Genomic DNA, 18201 nt, shown 5'->3' with positions numbered 1-18201 from the left:
GACCAGGCCCTGTATTCACAAAGTGTCTCAGAGTAGTAGGGCTGATGTAGGATCAGTGTAGCCTTTTCAATCATAATGAATGAATAGAGACCCTGATCCTAGATCAGCACTCCTACTCTGACAAGCTTGATGAATAGGAGACCAGGTTTTGAACGGAGTTCAGTCTGATTTCCAGTCAGCCAGCCAGTCAGTCAGCACTCCTCATTTTGTAATAACCAGATTTACTTGATGATGTCAAATAAGGAGGGCGTGATGTCGAACCACTTAAACCAAATCAAATGCACAATAGGCTGTATATTTAATACCTCTGACCCTGGCTGAAATGGCACCCTATTCCCTATACAGAGTAAAAGTGCCCATAGGCTTCTGGTCAAATGTAGGGCACTATATAGGACTCTGGTCCAAAGTAGTGTAGGGAATAGTGTGCCATTTTGGATTCAAGCCCTATCTGTCCAGGAGACGTTTGTTCGACGATTGTCTCATAAATAATGAGGTATCTATCTGCTGTAATTCACATTTGTCTTCTACAGGAATAATCTAGGATGAACAAAATAGGTACCTGTAATATGAAAGTGTTGAGGAAAATCCTGCAGTCCCTTACAGCGGTATTGCCAGTGAGGTATTTAGTTCCCTTGTTTTGATACATTTATCAAACGGTTAGCGTGCCTATATTCTAGTCAAGTTTGAAGACAGTGGATCATGTTGATATTAATTCATGACAAGCATGTTCTTTTAGTAGACTGTCTTAATTGTTATTTGGAGGGTGAGACTCAGCAGCGTTATCTGGCTTTCTACCGTTTTTGAGAATATATATATATATATATATATACACACTGAGTATCTGCATGAGTTTTTCTGTGATATGTCAGATGAAAGCAGTCTGACGTAGCCTCACTCACAAATGATCAAGCTCTGTGTGTGTGAGTCATTTTGCATGAGAAAAGGATGCCTATAGATTGTGCAGTGCTCTCCAACCCTGTTCTCGGAGAGATACCCTCCTGTAGGTTTTCACTCCAACCCTGTTCTCGGAGAGATACCCTCCTGTAGGTTTTCACTCCAACCCTGTTCCCGGAGAGCTACCCTCCTGTAGGTTTTCACTCCAACCCTGTTCCCGGAGAGCTACCCTCCTGTAGGTTTTCACTCCAACCCTGTTCCCGGAGAGCTACCCTCCTGTAGGTTTTCACTCCAACCATGTTCCCGGAGAGATACCCTCCTGTAGGTTTTCACTCCAACCATGTTCCCGGAGAGATAAATATTTGCAGATTTTCACTCCAACCCCAGTTGAAACTAACCTGATTCAGCTCATCAACTGGCAATTTTTTTTTAAATCCGGTGTGCTAGATTAGGGTTGGAGTGAACCTAAAGAACAGTAGCTCTCCAGAAACAGGGTTTGAGAGTCCTGGTCTAGTGACTCTAGTCTGTTACCTTCTCCTATTCATTTGTCTGCAGTCAGATGATGTAAAAGAATATAAACTCAGCAAAAAAAGAAACGTCCTCACTGTCAACTGCATTTATTTTCAGCAAACTTAACATGTAAATATTTGTATGAACATAAGATTCAACCACTGAGACATAAACTGAACAAGTTCCACAGACATGACTAACAGATGTTGAATAACATGTCCCTGAACACAGGGACACGTTTGTATCTGGTGTGGCTACCAGCTGCATTAAGTACTGCAGTGCATCTCCTCATGACCTGCACCAGATTTGCCAGTTGTTGCTGTGAGATGTTACCCCACTCCTCCACCAAGGCACCTGCAAGTTCCCAGACATTTCTGGGGGGAATGGCCCTAGCCCTCACCCTCTCATCCAACAGGTCCCAGACGTGCTCAATGGGATTGAGATCCGGGCTCTTCCCTGGCCATGGCAGAACACTGACATTCCTGTCCTGCAAGAAATCACGCACAGGACGAGCAGTATGGCTGGTGGCATTGTCATGTTGGAGGGTCATGTCAGGATGAGCCTGCAGGAAGGGTACCACATGAGGGAGGAGGATGTCTTCCCTGTAACGCACAGCATTGAGATTGCCTGCAATGACAACAAGCTCAGTCCGATGATGCTGTGACACACCACCCCAGACCATGACGACCCTCCACCTCCAAATCGATCCCGCTCCAGAGTACAGGCCTCGGTGTAACGCTCATTCCTTCGACGATGAACGCGAATCCAACCATCACCCCTGGTGAGACAAAACCGCGACTCGTCAATGAAGAGCACTTTTTGCCAGTTCTGTCTGGTCCAGCAACGGTGGGTTTGTGCCCATAGGCGACGTTGTTGCCGGTGATGTCTGGTGAGGACCTGCCTTACAACAGGCCTACAAACCCTCAGTCCAGCCTCTCCCAGCCTATTGCGGACAGTCTGAGCACTGATGGAGGGATTGTGCGTTTCTGGTGTAATTCGGGCAGTTGTTGTTGTCATCCTGTACCTGTCCCGCAGGTGTGATGTTCGGATGTATCGATCCTGTTCAGGTGTTCAGGTCTGCCACTGCGAGGACAATCAGCTGTTTATTTCCCTGGCCATGCCTCCTTGCAGCATGCCTAAGGCACGTTCACGCACATGAGCAGGGACCCTGGGCATCTTTCTTTTGGTGTTTTTCATAGTCGGTAGAAAGGCCTCTTTTTAGTGTCCTAAGTTTTCATAACTGTGACCTTAATTGTCTGTAAGCTTAGTGTCTTAACTACCGTTCCACAGGTGCATGTTAAGCATGGGAAACAGTGTTTAAACCCTTTACAATGAAGATCTGACATTATTTGTATTTTTACGAATTATCGTTGAAAGACCGGGTCCTGAAAAAGGGGCATTTGTTTTTTGCTGAGTTTACTAGGCCCAAACGTTCATTAAATATCCCTTTCCTTTGCTATATACAGTTGAAGTTGGAAGTTTACATAAACCAAGGTTGGAGTCCATTAAAACTCTTTTTTTTTCAACCACTCCACAAATTTGTTAACAAACTATAGTTTTGGCAAGTCGGTTAGGACATCTACTTTGCATGACACATAGATTATTTCACTTATAATTCACTGTATCACAATTCCAGTGGGTCAGAAGTTTACACTAAGTTGACTGTGCCTTTAAACAGCTTGGAAAATTCCAGAAAATAATGTCATGGCTTTAGAAACTTCTGATGGGCTAATTGACATCATTTGAGTCAATTGGCGGTGTACCTGTGGATGTATTTCAAGGCCTACCTTCAAACTCAGTGCCTCTTTGCTTGACATCATGGGAAAATCAAAATAAGTCAGCCAAGACCTAAGACAAAAATGGTTCATCCTTGGGAGTAATTTCAAAACGCCTGAAGGTACCACGTTCATCTATACAAACAATAGTATACAAGTATAAACACCATGGGACTATGCAGCCGTCATACTGCTCAGGAAGTAGACGCATTCTGTTTCCTGGAGATGAACGTACTTTGGTGCGAAAAGTGCAAATCAATCCCAGAACAAAAGCAAAGGACCTTGTGAAGATGCTAGAGATAACAGGTACAAAAGTATCTATAGCCACAGTAAAACAAGTCCTATAACGACACAACCTGAAAAGCTGCTCAGCAAGGAAGAAGCCACTGCTCCAAAACCGCCATAAAAAAGCCAGACTACGATTTGCAACTACACATGGGGACAAAGATCCTACTTTTTGGATAAATGTATTCTGGTCTGGTAAAACAAAAATGGAACTGTTTGGCCATAATGACCATCATGTTTGGAGGAAAGAGGGGGATGCTTGGAAGGCGAAGAACACCATCCCAACTGTGAAGAATGTGGGTGGCAGCATCATGTTGTGGGGGTGTTTTGCTGCAGGAGAGATTGGTGCACTTCACAAAATAGATGGCATCATGAGGGGAATTAAGTGGATATATTGAAGCAAGAGCAAGGCATCAGTCAGAAACTTAAAGCTTGGTTGCAAATGAGTCTTCCAAATGGACAATGACCCCAAGCATACTTCCAAAGTTGTGGCAAAATGGCTTAAGGACAACAATGTCAAGGTATTGGAGTGGCCATCACATCGCCCTGACCTCGATCCCATAGAACATTTGTGGGTAGAACTGAAAAAGCATGTGCGAACAAGGAGGCCTACAAACCTGATTGTTACACCAGCCCTGTCAGGAGGAATGGGCCAAAATTCACCCAACTCATTGTGGGAAGCTTGTGGAAGGTTACCCAAAACGTTTGACCCAAGTTAAACAATTTGAAGGCCATGCTATCAAATACTAATTGAGTGTATGTAAACTTCTGACCCACTGGGAATGTGATGAAAGAAATGAAAGCTGAAATAAATCATTCTCTCTACTATTATTCTGACATTTCACAGTCTTAAAATAAAGTGGTGATCCTAACTGACCTAAGACAGGGAATTTTAACTAGGATTAAATGTCAGGAATTGTGAAAAAACTGAGTTAATGTACTTGGCTAATGGTGTATGTAAACTTCCAACTTCAACTGTATCAAATGGCATCCTGTTTCCTATAGATTAGATTGTACTACAGGGCTCTGGTCAACTAGAGGGGTGGTCAAATATAGTGGACTATATAGAGAATAGGGTGCTCAAAAGTCCACTACGGAGGAAATAGTGTTCAATTTGGGACGTATACCATTTTTCGTTTAGGGACCAACTGAAATATCTTTGGGAGACATAGTAGTTTAAATCAAGCTACCGTATTTCTATGCAGTGAACTGGGTGTTGGGGTACAGGGGAATTAATAAATACTGAAAAGAGTTGCACATTGCAAATTGATTGTTAAAATGAAAGTTCAAGTTTTGCTTTTCTAATTGTGTTGATTTGTATTTTATGAGTGTTGATATTCAAAAATAATGTGGTTTACATTTTAATACTTGAATAAAAAAATGTTTTGTTCTGTTTGGTATTCATTGTGTATTATTTATTACTATATAAATAGCATCACATTGTAAATATACTGCATTTATGAATGTTTTTCACCCTGTTGTACAGCTGAAGTTATAGCAAGACTATTATGTTTCATTGTAGCATGCTTGTGCAGTCGGCCTCGGAGCAACTGGTGAATGACAGTGCATTTGGAAAGTATTCAGTCCCCTTGACTTTTTCCACATTTTTGTTACGTTACAGCCTTATTCTAAAATTGATTCAATAGTTTTTTCCCCTCATTAACCCAATACCCCATAATGACAAAGCAAAAACTGTTATTTAGAAAAAAATTCAAGACCCTTTGCTCAGTACTTTGTTGAGGCAGCGATTGCAGTCTTGACTCTTGGGTATGACGCTACAAGCTTGGCACACCTGTATTTGGGGAGTTTCTCCCATTCTTCTCTGCAGATCCTCTCAAGCTCTGTCAGGCTGGGGAGCGTCGCTGCACATCTATTTTCAGGTCTCTCCAGAGATGTTCTATTGGATTCAAGTCTGGGCTTTGGCTGGGACACTCAATGACATTGAGACATCCACTCCTGTGTTGTCTTGGCTATGTGCTTAGGGTCGTTGTCCTGTTGGAAGGTGAACCTTAGCCCCAGTTTGAGGTCCGAAGCGCTCTGGAGCAGATTTTCATCAAGGATCTCTGTACTTTGCTCTGTTCATCTTTCCCTCGATCCTGAGGAGTCTCCCAGTCCCTGGCGCTGCAAAACATCCCCACAGCATGATGCTGCCAGCACCATGCTTCACCATAGCTATGGAGCCAGGTTTCCGCCAGACGTGACACTTGGCATTCAGTCCAAAGAGTTCAATCTTGGAATCATCAGACCGGAGAATCTTGTTTCTCAGCATCTGAAAGTAATTAGGTGCCTTTTGGCAAACTCCAAGCGGGCTGTCGTGTGCCTTTTACTGAGGAGTGGCTTCCATCTGGCCACTCTACCATAAAGGCCTGATTGGTGGAGTGCTGCAGAGATGGTTGTCCTTCTGGAAGGTTCTCCCTTCTCCACAGAGGAAGTCTGGAGCTCTGTCAGAATGACCATCAGGTTCTTGTTCACCTCCCTGACCAAGGCCCTTCTCCCCCATTTGTTCAGATTGAACACGGGGCCAGCTCTAGGAAGAGTCTTGATGGTTCCTAACTACTTCCATTTAGGAATGATGGAGGCCACTGTTCTTGGGGATCTTTTACTGCTGCCGACGTTTTTAGATACCATTCCCCAGATCTGTGCCTCGGCACAATCCAGAGCTCTATGGACAATTCGTGCTTTGGGGGAGATCTTCGTGGGCTATACTTGGGCTTGTCTCAGGATAGTAACTAGGTGGTTGAAGATATCCCTCTAGTGGTGTGAGGGCTGTGCTTTGGCCAAGTGGGTGGGGTTATATCCTGCTTGTTTGCCCTGTCCGAGGGTATCGTCGGACCGGGCCACAGTGTCTCCCGACCCCTCCTGTCTCAGCCTCCAGTGTTTATGCTGCAGTAATTTATGTGTCGGGGGGGCTAGGTGTCCGGTGTGAATTTAAGTGTGATCTCTCTAATTCTCTTTGTCTCTCTCGTTCTCTCGGAGGACCTGAGCCTTAGGACCATGCCTCAGGACTACCTGGCCTGATGACTCCTTGCTGTCCCCAGTCCACCTGGTCATGCTGCTGCTCCAGTTTCAACTGTTCTGCCTGCGGCTATGGAACCCTGACCTGTTCACCGGACGTGCTACATGTCCCAGACCTGCTGTTTTCAACTCTCTAGAGACAGCAGGTCCGGTAGAGATACACTGAATGATCGGCTATGAAAAGCCAACTGACATTTACTCCTGAGGTGCTGACCTGTTGCACCCTCGACAACCACTGTAATTATTATGATTTGACCCTGCTGGGCATCTATGAACATTTGAACATCTTGGCCATGTTCTGTTATGATCTCTACCCGGCACAGCCGGAAGAGGACTGGCCACCCATCATAGCCTGGTTCCTCTCTAGGTTTCCTCCTAGGTTCCTGCCTTTCAAAGGGTGTTTTTTGTAGCCATCGTGCTTCTACACCTGCATTGCTTGTTGTTTGGGGTTTTAGGCTGGGTTTCTGTACAGCACTTTGTGACACCAGCTGATGTAAGAAGGGCTTTATAAATACATTTGATTGATTGAATTATTTTGATCTCGTGGCTTGGTTGTTGCTCTGACATGCACTGTCAACTGTGGGACCTTTTATAGACAGGTGTGTGCCTTTCCAAATCATGTCCAATCAATAGAATTTACCACAGGGGGACTCCAAGTTGTAGAAACATCTCAAGGATGATCAATGGAAACAGGATGGACTCAATTTACTCATAGTCTCATAGCAAAGGGTCTGAACACTTATGTAAATAAGGTATTTCTGTTTTGTATTTTTAATACATTTGCAAAAATGTATATAAAGCTGTTTTCGGGTAGATTGCTGAGGATGTATTTATTTTGAATCCATTTTAGAATAAGGCTGTGACGTAACAAAGTGGAAAAAGTCGAGGTCTGAATACTTTCGGAAGGCGCTGTAGATACTAATTCATCTCAATTATATGACTGTTTATTGAGCAGTCAATAAAATCTGTTAATTATTTCACAAGCATTTCGCTACAATAACATTGGCTAAACACGTGTATGGGACTTTATTTGACTTGTTTCAATGTACAGAATGTCCTGCTTATGACAGAATCCACACCTCCATGCCATTCTCCAACTCCCCACCAGAGGGCGATACTCTGCAAAATAACAGCAGCGTGCTTGGTAAACAGCTTCAGCAGCACCAAACCCTCTACAACACAATACAACATTGCCTCCCCACACCCCAGTCTCCATAGTCTAAAGTGACAGAGAAGAGCACAGCATCTGCCTTGGAGAGTATTGTATGAGTAATGTTTTTCTATGGGGCTCAGGGCAGCGTTGGCATTAGCATCTGTATTATGTGCCTCCCCCCACATTCAGGGTTACAAAATTCCAATAACTTTCCCAGAATTCCCTGGTTTTCCAGAAATCCCGGTTGGGCGGTTCCCAGAAACAGGAATGAATAAGCAGGAAAACTGGGAATAGAAACCAGGATTTCTGGAAAAGTTACTGTAACCTCTGCCCCATATACAGTGAAGTCCATAAGTATTTGGACAGCGACACAATTTGTGTCATTTTGTCTCTGTACGCAACAATGGATTTGAAAGGATACAATCAAGATGTGCTTTAAGTGTAGACTTTAATATAAGGCTTGTGTCTACTTTAATATAAGGGTTGTGTCTACTTCAATATAAGACTTGTGTCTACTTTAATATAAAGGTTGTGTCTACTTTAATATAAGGGTTGTGTCTACTTTAATATAAGGGTTGTGTCTACTTTAATATAAGGGTTGTGTCTACATTAATATAAGGGTTGTGTCTACTTTAATATAAGGGTTGTGTCTACTCTATTATAAGGGTTGTGTCTACTTTAATATAAGGGTTGTGTCTACTTTAAAATAAGGGTTGTGTCTACTTTAATATAAGGGTTGTGTCTACATTATTGTCTGAACCGTGTAGGAATTACAACATTTTTATACACCCCCCCAATCTTAGGGGCTCAAAAGTAATTGGACAAACTAACAATCATCAATTAAATTGTGAGTTTTAATACTTGGTTGCAAATCCTTTGCAGTCAACAACTGCCTAAAGTCTGGAACCCATAGACATCACCAGATGTTGGGTTTCTTCCCTGGTGATGCTCTGCCTTTACTGCAGCTGTCTTCAGTTCCTGTGTCACGTTCGCTGGAATAATTAGCGGACCAAACTGCAACCAAACAGCGCGATATGGTTTCCACATAATATTTATTTGAAAACGCACAAAACAACAAAGAAAGAACGAAACAAACAACGAACCGTGACGACAGAGGTGCTACGTGCACTAACTCAAAACAATATCCCATAAAACACAGGTGGGAAAAATGGTACTTAAATATGATCCCCAATTAGAGACAACGATAGCCAGCTGCCTCTAATTGGGAATCATACCAAACACCAACATAGAAAAACTAAACTAGAACCCCACATAGAAAATAATAACTAGAAACCCCCCAGTTCTGCCCTGACCTACTATACCATAGAAAAACCAAAGGCTCTCTATGGTCAGCGTGTGACATCCTGCTTGTTCTTGGGGAGTTTTGCCTTCAGCAAGTGAAATGCATATGCTGTGGTAGACGGCTTGTAACGTGTACGCTGGGAGTCGGGAAGCAAGTACAGGGAGTGAATGTAATAATAAATGGAACAAAACAAGAACCACGATTAGCGTACAGACAGAAACAGAATCAATAACGTCTGGGGAAAGAACCAAAGGGAGTGACAGATATAGGGGAGGTCATCAGGAAGGTGATGGAGTCCAGGTTCGCCTCATGAAGTGCAGGTGCTCGTAACGATGGTGGCAGGTGTGCGTAACGATGGTGGCAGGTGCGCGTAACGATGGTGGCAGGTGCGCGTAACGATGGTGGCAGGTGCGCGTAACGATGGTGGCAGGTGCGCGTAACGATGGTGGCAGGTGTGTGTAACGATGGTGGCAGGTGTCCGTAACGATGGTGGCAGGTGGGTGTAACGATGGTGGCAGGTGTGTGTAACGATGGTGGCAGGTGTGCGTAACGATGGTGGCAGGTAGGTGTAACGATGGTGGCAGGTGTGCGTAACGATGGTGGCAGGTAGGTGTAACGATGGTGTCAGGTGTGCGTAACGATGGTGGCAGGTGGGTGTAACGATGGTGGCAGGTGTCCGTAACGATGGTGGCAGGTGGGTGTAACGATGGTGGCAGGTGTGTGTAACGATGGTGGCAGGTGTGTGTAACGATGGTGGCAGGTGTGCGTAACGATGGTGGCAGGTAGGTGTAACGATGGTGGCAGGTGCGTGTAATAATGAGTAAACTGGCGACAATGAGCACCAGAGAGCGGGAGTAGGCGTGACACAGCTAAAATAATAATACCTTGGTCAATGTCCAAATATTTATGGACCTGACTGTAAGTAAATAGAACATTACTATTATGTATCACTATGGACACCCCCTTCTAATGTCATAATATTATGTATCACTATGGACACCCCCTTCTAATGTCATAATATTATATATCACTATGGACACCCCCTTCTAATGTCATAATATTATGTATCACTATGGACACCCCTTCTAATGTCATAATATTATATATCACTATGGACACCCCCTTCTAATGTCCTAATATTATATATCACTATGGACACCCCCTTCTAATGTCATAATATTATATATCACTATGGACACCCCTTCTAATGTCTATCACTATGACACCCCCTTCTAATGTCCTAATATTATATATCACTATCTAATTCTAATATAATATATATCACTATGGACACCCCTTCTAATGTCATAATATTATATATCACTATGGACATCACTATGGACACCCCTTCTAATGTCATAATATTATGTATCACTATGGACACCCCTTCTAATGTCATAATATTATGTATCACTATGGACACCCCCTTCTAATGTCCTAATATTATATATCACTATGGACACCCCCTTCTAATGTCCCCCTTCTAATGTCCTAATATTATATATCACTATGGACACCCCTTCTAATGTCATAATATTATATATCACTATGGACACCCCCTTCTAATGTCATAATATTATATATCACTATGGACACCCCTTCTAATGTCCTAATATTATGTATCACTATGGACACCCCCTTCTAATGTCATAATATTATGTATCACTATGGACACCCCTTCTAATGTCATAATATTATATATCACTATGGACACCCCCTTCTAATGACAACCCCTTCTAATATCATAATATTATATATCACTATGGACACCCCCTTCTAATGTCATAATATTATATATCACTATGGACATCACCCCTTCTAATGTCCTAATATTATATATCACTATGGACACCCCCTTCTAATGTCATAATATTATATATCACTATGGACACCCCCTTCTAATGTCATAATATTATATAATGTCCTAATATTATATATCACTATGGACACAATGTCATAATATTATATATCACTATGGACACCCCCTTCTAATGTCATAATATTATATATCACTATGGACACCCCCTTCTAATGTCATAATATTATGTATCACTATGGACACCCCCTTCTAATGTCATAATATTATGTATCACTATGGACACCCCCTTCTAATGTCATAATATTATGTATCACTATGGACACCCCCTTCTAATGTCCTAATATTATATATCACTATGGACACCCCTTCTAATGTCCTAATATTATATATCACTATGGACACCCCCTTCTAATGTCATAATATTATGTATCACTATGGACACCCCTTCTAATGTCATAATATTATGTATCACTATGGACACCCCCTTCTAATGTCCTAAGATTATATATCACTATGGACACCCCTTCTAATGTCCTAATATTATATATCACTATGGACACCCCTTCCAATGTCATAATATTATATATCACTATGGACACCCCCTTCTAATGTCATAATATTATATATCACTATGGACACCCCCTTCTAATGTCATAATATTATGTATCACTATGGACACCCCCTTCTAATGTCCTAAGATTATATATCACTATGGACACCCCCTTCTAATGTCCTAATATTATATATCACTATGGACACCCCCTTCCAATGTCATAATATTATATATCAATATGGAGACGCCCTTCTAATGTCATAATATTATATATCACTATGGACACCCCCTTCTAATGTCCTAATATTATATATCACTATGGACACCCCCTTCTAATGTCATAATATTATATATCACTATGGACACCCCCTTCTAATGTCATAATATTATGTATCACTATGGACACCCCCTTCTAATGTCATAATATTATGTATCGCTATAGACACCTCCTTCTAATATCATAATATTGTGTATCGCTATGGACACCCCCTTCTAATGTCATAATATTGTGTATCACTATGGGCACCCCCTAGTTGATACAATTTCTTGATATTAAAATGTCATATTTATACAGGATGTCTATGCCTGTAAGGTTAATGTGACTTAAAGTCTTGGTAATGACTGCTAATATTAGTTAACGAGATATTCTGGCAAATAGTGGAAATTTAACAAATATGAAAATGTCCAACCAAAACCAATTGAAACACAGCAGACCACTAGCATATCCAATGAGTGACTAAATTGATTTGTCATGAAAATAATGAAGTGACATCACCACCTGTGTCCATCCACTCAGACCCCTTCACATGTGACCTGGCATGCCGTATAGCAGTCTATAGCCTCAGCAAAAGACTCTGGGGGAACTGGCACGCCTGCTGAAATATGCTGAAATATGATTGGTCACTGAGCTCATTGACCGTGTATCCACTATATAACCCAACCACAAAGGCTCGCTGACCTGTGTGTGTGGGGGTAGAGTAGGGGCGATGTAGAGCCTGTGGCCTGGCTGGCACTGAGGTGCTGGGGGCATTTCTGTGGCATCTGCTGTTCTCTCAGAACTGGGCCATGCCCATCTCTTCTGGTCAACCCATTCCTTTCTCCTCAATTTATCTATTCATCCATCAATCATTCGCTTATCCCCTCTCTTCATTCATCTCCTCTATCCTTCTCTCCCTTCCTCTCTCCCTCCCTCATTTCATCTCTCTCTCTTCCTCTCTCCCTCCCTCATAGCATCTCTCCCTCCCTTCCTCTCTCCCTCCCTCATTTCCTCTCTCTCCCTCCCTCATTTCATCTCTCTCTCTCTCCCTCCCTCATTTCATCTATCTCCCTCCCTCATTTCATCTCTCTCTCTCTCCCTCCCTCATTTAATCTCTCTCCCTTCCTCTCTCCCTCCCTCATTTCATCTCTCTCTCTCTCCCTCCCTCATTTCATCTCTCTCTCTCTCCCTCCCTCATTTCATCGATCTCCCTCCCTCATTTCATCTCTCTCTCTCTCCCTCCCTCATTTAATCTCTCTCCCTTCCTCTCTCCCTCCCTCATTTCATCTCTCTCTCTCTCCCTCCCTCATTTCATCTCTCTCCCTTCCTCTCACCCTCCCTCATTTCATCTCTCTCTTCCTCTCTCCCTCCCTCATTTCATCTCTCTCCCTCCCTCATTTCATCTCTCTCCCTTCCTCTCTCCCTCCCTCATTTCATCTCTCTCCCTTCCTCTCTCCCTCCCTCATTTCATCTCTCTCTCTCTCCCTCCCTCATTTCATCTCTCTCCCTTCCTCTCACCCTCACTCATTTCATCTCTCTCTTCCTCTCCCTCCCTCATTTCATCTATCTCCCTCCCTCATAGCATCTCTCCCTCCCTCATTTCATCTCTCTCCCTCCCTCATAGCATCTCTCCCTCCCTTCCTCTCTCCCTCCCTCATAGCATCTGTCTCTCCATTCCTCTCCCCCTCATAGCATCTCTCCCTCCCTTCCTCTCTCCCCCATCTCCAAATCCCCCTGACCTTTCTCACCAATATCTATAAACTGGTATCATCTATAAATTGGATTAAGTTTAGACAAAATGTGTGATGATAATGTAATTGGTTGTGCGCTTGCACACCTTTCATTGCAGAGTCCATATGACCTGTTACACATACAGTGGGGCAAAAAAGTATTTAGTCAGCCACCAATTGTGCATGTTCTCCCTCTTAAAAATATGAGAGAGGCCTGTCATTTTCATCATAGGTACACTTCAACTATGACAGACAAAATTAGAAAAAAATCCAGAAAATCACATTGTAGGATTTTTTATGAATTTATTTGCAAATTATGGTGGAAAATAAGTATTTGGTCAATAACAAAAGTTTACAGGCCTCTCTCATCTTTTTAAGTGGGAGAACGGTGTCTGACTAAATACTTTTTTGCCCCACTGTATGTGGGGATTTGATTTGTGTTGCTCTGTCTTCAGTCTCCTATGTCCTCTCCTCTGTCCTCTCTTCTCCCCTCTCCTCTGTCCTCTCCCCTCTCCTCTGTTCTCTCCCCTCTCTTCTGTCTTTGGTCTGTCCTCTGTCCTCTCCCCTCTCCCCTCTCCTCTGTCCTTTCCCCTCTACTCTCCCCTCTGTACTCTCCCCTCTCCTCTGTCCTCTCCTCTCCCCTCTGTCCTCTGTCCTCTCCTCTGTCCTCTCTTCTCCCCTCTCCCCTATCCTCTCCCTTCTCCTCTGTCCTCTCCCCTCTCCTCTGTACTCTCCTCTGTCCTCTCTTCTCCCCTCTCCCCTGTCCTCTCCCTTCTCCTCTGTCCTCTCCCCTCTCCTCTGTCCTCTCCCTTCTCCCCTGTTCTATCCCCTCTCCTCTGTCCTCTCCTCTGTCCTCTGTCCTCCCCTCTCCTCTGTCCTCTGTCCTCCCCTCTCCTCTGTCCTCTCCCCTCTCCCCTGTCCTCTCCCCTCTCCTCTGTCCTCTCCCCTCTCCTCTGTCCTCTCCCCTCTCCTATCTTCTCCCTTCTCCTCTGTTCTCTGTCCTCTCCTCTGTCCTCTCCTCACCCCTCTGTCCTCTCTCCTCTCCTCTGTCCTCTCCTCACCCCTCTGTCCTCTCCTCTCTCCCCTCTCCTCTGTCCTCTCCCCTCTCCTCTGTCCTATCTTCTCCCTTCTCCTCTGTTCTCTGTCCTCTCCTCTGTCCTCTCCTCACCCCTCTGTCCTCTCCCCTCTCCTCTGTCCTCTCCTCACCCCTCTGTCCTCTCTCCTCTCTCACTTCTCCTCTGTTCTCTCCCATCTTTATCTCCTGCACAACACCAGGCACTTTCATCCCCTGTTGTCATCCATCTGTGCTTTCTGAGGACAGAATCATTTAAATGAAGCCAGAAAGATAAATATGTATACAGTATTTGCAGAGTAGAGTAATATTGTTGGTGTGTTATGAGTGCATTGTCCAGAATAGAGTAGTCTACAGTAGGCTACTGTGAACTCAATGGACTGATCCTTGTGAAAGATTGTCCCATGCAGTGGACACGCTTCCAATGAGCAGACAAGCAGTTTGTTGACAGGCAGACTGATTAGATTACTGTGGCTGTGTGAGGAATAATTAATTTCAGACCAGGGAGAAAGTGTTGTTGTAATAGAAGTGATTTGAGTCATTTAGCAACACCTCTAAACATCGGCCCCACGGCAGTCTCAGTGAAAATGTGTCAGTTACCAAGATAACTGGGTAGCCTAGTGGTTAGAGCGTTGGACTAGTAACCGGAAGGTTGCAAGTTCAAATCCCCGAGCTGACAAGGTACAAATCTGCCGTTCTGCCCCTGAACAGGCAGTTAACCCACTGTTCCTAGGCCATCATTAAAAATCATTATATAATCTATCTGAGCTGAGATATTCACACAGTCACCAGACAGGTCGGAGATGACTGGGGTCAGTGTGACAGTTCAGAGCCTGTTCCTGCGTCAGTACCACACAGCTGGCAGGTTTGATGCCGGCAAGGGGACACAGCACAGAAGGGTGTGTTACAGTAGGGTTCTCTCCAGCTCTCACCACTGAGCTCTTTAATTAGACTAGGCTGTGGGGAGAGGACAGCCCTGGCACACTGTCTGCAAGCCTGCCTGATATCCTCTCTCACTCCCTCCCTCTATCTGCTTTGTTTCCTCCTCATCCTCAGAGCTGTTGCAGCACCCCAGACAGATATCACTGTGTTGCAGCATCCCAGACAGATATCACTGTGTTGCAGCACCCCAGACAGATATCACTGTGTTGCAGCACCCCAGACAGATATCACTGTGTTGCAGCACCCCAGACAGATATCACTGTGTTGCAGCACCCCAGACAGATATCACTGTGTTGCAGCACCCCAGACAGATATCACTGTGTTGCAGCATCCCAGACAGATATCACTGTGTTGCAGCATCCCAGACAGATATCACTGTGTTGCAGCATCCCAGACAGATATCACTGTGTTGCAGCACCCCAGACAGATATCACTGTGTTGCAGCACCCCAGACAGATATCACTGTGTTGCAGCACCCCAGACAGATATCACTGTGTTGCAGCATCCCAGACAGATATCACTGTGTTGCAGCACCCCAGACAGATATCACTGTGTTGCAGCACCCCAGACAGATATCACTGTGTTGCAGCATCCCAGACAGATATCACTGTGTTGCAGCACCCCAGACAGATATCACTGTGTTGCAGCATCCCAGACAGATATCACTGTGTTGCAGCACCCCAGACAGATATCACTGTGTTGTAGCACCCCAGACAGATATCACTGTGTTGCAGCACCCCAGACAGATATCACTGTGTTGCAGCACCCCAGACAGATATCACTGTGTTGCAGCACCCCAGACAGATATCACTGTGTTGCAGCACCCCAGACAGATATCACTGTGTTGCAGCACCCCAGACAGTTATCACTATGTTGCAGCATCCCAGACAGATATCACTGTGTTGCAGCATCCCAGACAGACATCACTGTGTTGCAGCATCCCAGACAGATATCCCTGTGTTGCAGCACCCCAGACAGATATCACTGTGTTGCAGCACCCCAGACAGATATCACTGTGTTGCAGCACCCCAGACAGATATCAATGTGTTGCAGCACCCCAGACAGATATCAATGTGTTGCAGCATCCCAGACACATATCACTGTGTTGCAGCATCCCAGACAGATATCACTGTGTTGCAGCATTCCAGACAGATATCACTGTGTTGCAGCATCCCAGACAGATATCACGGTGTTGCAGCACCACAGACAGATAATCCTCTGTTGCAGCACCCCAGACAGATATCACTGTGTTGCAGCACCCCAGACAGACATGCCAACTGTAAATCTACAATCATAGCAGTGTGATAGAAACAAGATGTATTGGGCTGTAAAAGTCTGATGTCAATAGGAGGATGAATACTGTGTGACTCATACGAACAAAGGCAGATTGGCTTGGCTCAACAGAGCCATAAAACCAGGAGTGGAATGAATTGTTGACAGATAAGTAAATTGGCTAGCTGTGACGGAGGGGGTTCGGTGAACCACACTCATACGATGAGTAACATTGCCTGAGACCTGGCTAATGGCTTATGATAACTCCTCAAGCTAATGTAATACCTAGGTTTTAGCTCCACGGGCTAACACAGTCTTGTAGCAGAGACAGGCTGGAGACGGATTCGAACCCAGTTTCCTAGTCACTAGGGAGGAGGGTTATTATATTAATTGACCTTTGTATTTTGATTTACAGCAAGTTGTCTTAAGTGGATAACCTTTATGATGTTAAATGTAACGTCTGTCTCTGGAATGATCAGGTGATACTTCTGAGTTCTGACTCGACCCCTGGCAGCATCTGGTCCCCTACAAGGGGTCTTGGCTCCCCCAAACTTTCTCTGCTCAACCAAACAAATAGCATAAAATACACCTCTGTCTTGGCCCCTCCTATAAGCCATTCATTATCCCACTATCTCTAGAGTTGTATTTTATTTGCTCATTGGCTCAAATAGCATGGACTACAATCTCAAAGAATTAACATCTGCTGATTGGCTCAAATAGCATGGAATACAATCTCAAAGAATTAACATCTGCTGATTGGCTCAAATAGCATGGACTACAACCTCACAGAATTAACATCTGCTGATTGGCTCAAATAGCATGGAATAGAGCCTCACAGAATTAACATCTGCTGATTGGCTCAAACAGCATGGACTACAATACCAGCATCCTGGATTCAGACAGGAGTCATTGCTCCTAAAGCTTCTCTCACGAGCTTACTATCTCAACTATCTAGCTAGTCAAACAGCACAGGACACACCTCTGTGTACCAATAAACCAGCATCCTGGATACAGATATGGATCAAAATGTCATTTGTTAGCGATTATAGTCAATTACTAGGTGCAAAAAACAAAATACGTTTTTTTTTCATCAATGGATTTGGAAGATTCAACTGTGACAAACTAAGGGCCAGTTCCCAGTGGGTGTGAGTTATTGCTCCTATAGCTTCTCTCACGAGCTCACTATCTCAACTACTACTCAACTACTACTATATTCCCAGTGGGTGTGAGTTATTGCTCCTATAGCTTCTCTCACGAGCTCACTATATTCCCAGTGGGTGTGAGTTATTGCTCCTATAGCTTCTCTCACGAGCTCACTATCTCAACTACTACTCAACTACTACTATATTCCCAGTGGGTGTGAGTTATTGCTCCTATAGCTTCTCTCACGAGCTCACTATCTCAACTACTACTCAACTACTACTATATTCCCAGTGGGTGTGAGTTATTGCTCCTATAGCTTCTCTCACGAGCTCACTATATTCCCAGTGGGTGTGAGTTATTGCTCCTATAGCTTCTCTCAACTACTACTATGTTCCCAGTGGGTGTGAGTTATTGCTCCTATAGCTTCTCTCAACTACTACTATGTTCCCAGTGGGTGTGAGTTATTGCTCCTATAGCTT

This window comes from Oncorhynchus tshawytscha, linkage group LG16, assembly GCF_018296145.1.
Source record: "Oncorhynchus tshawytscha isolate Ot180627B linkage group LG16, Otsh_v2.0, whole genome shotgun sequence".
NCBI classification, from domain to species: domain Eukaryota; kingdom Metazoa; phylum Chordata; class Actinopteri; order Salmoniformes; family Salmonidae; genus Oncorhynchus; species Oncorhynchus tshawytscha.
Note: the sequence above shows the minus strand (reverse complement) of the source record.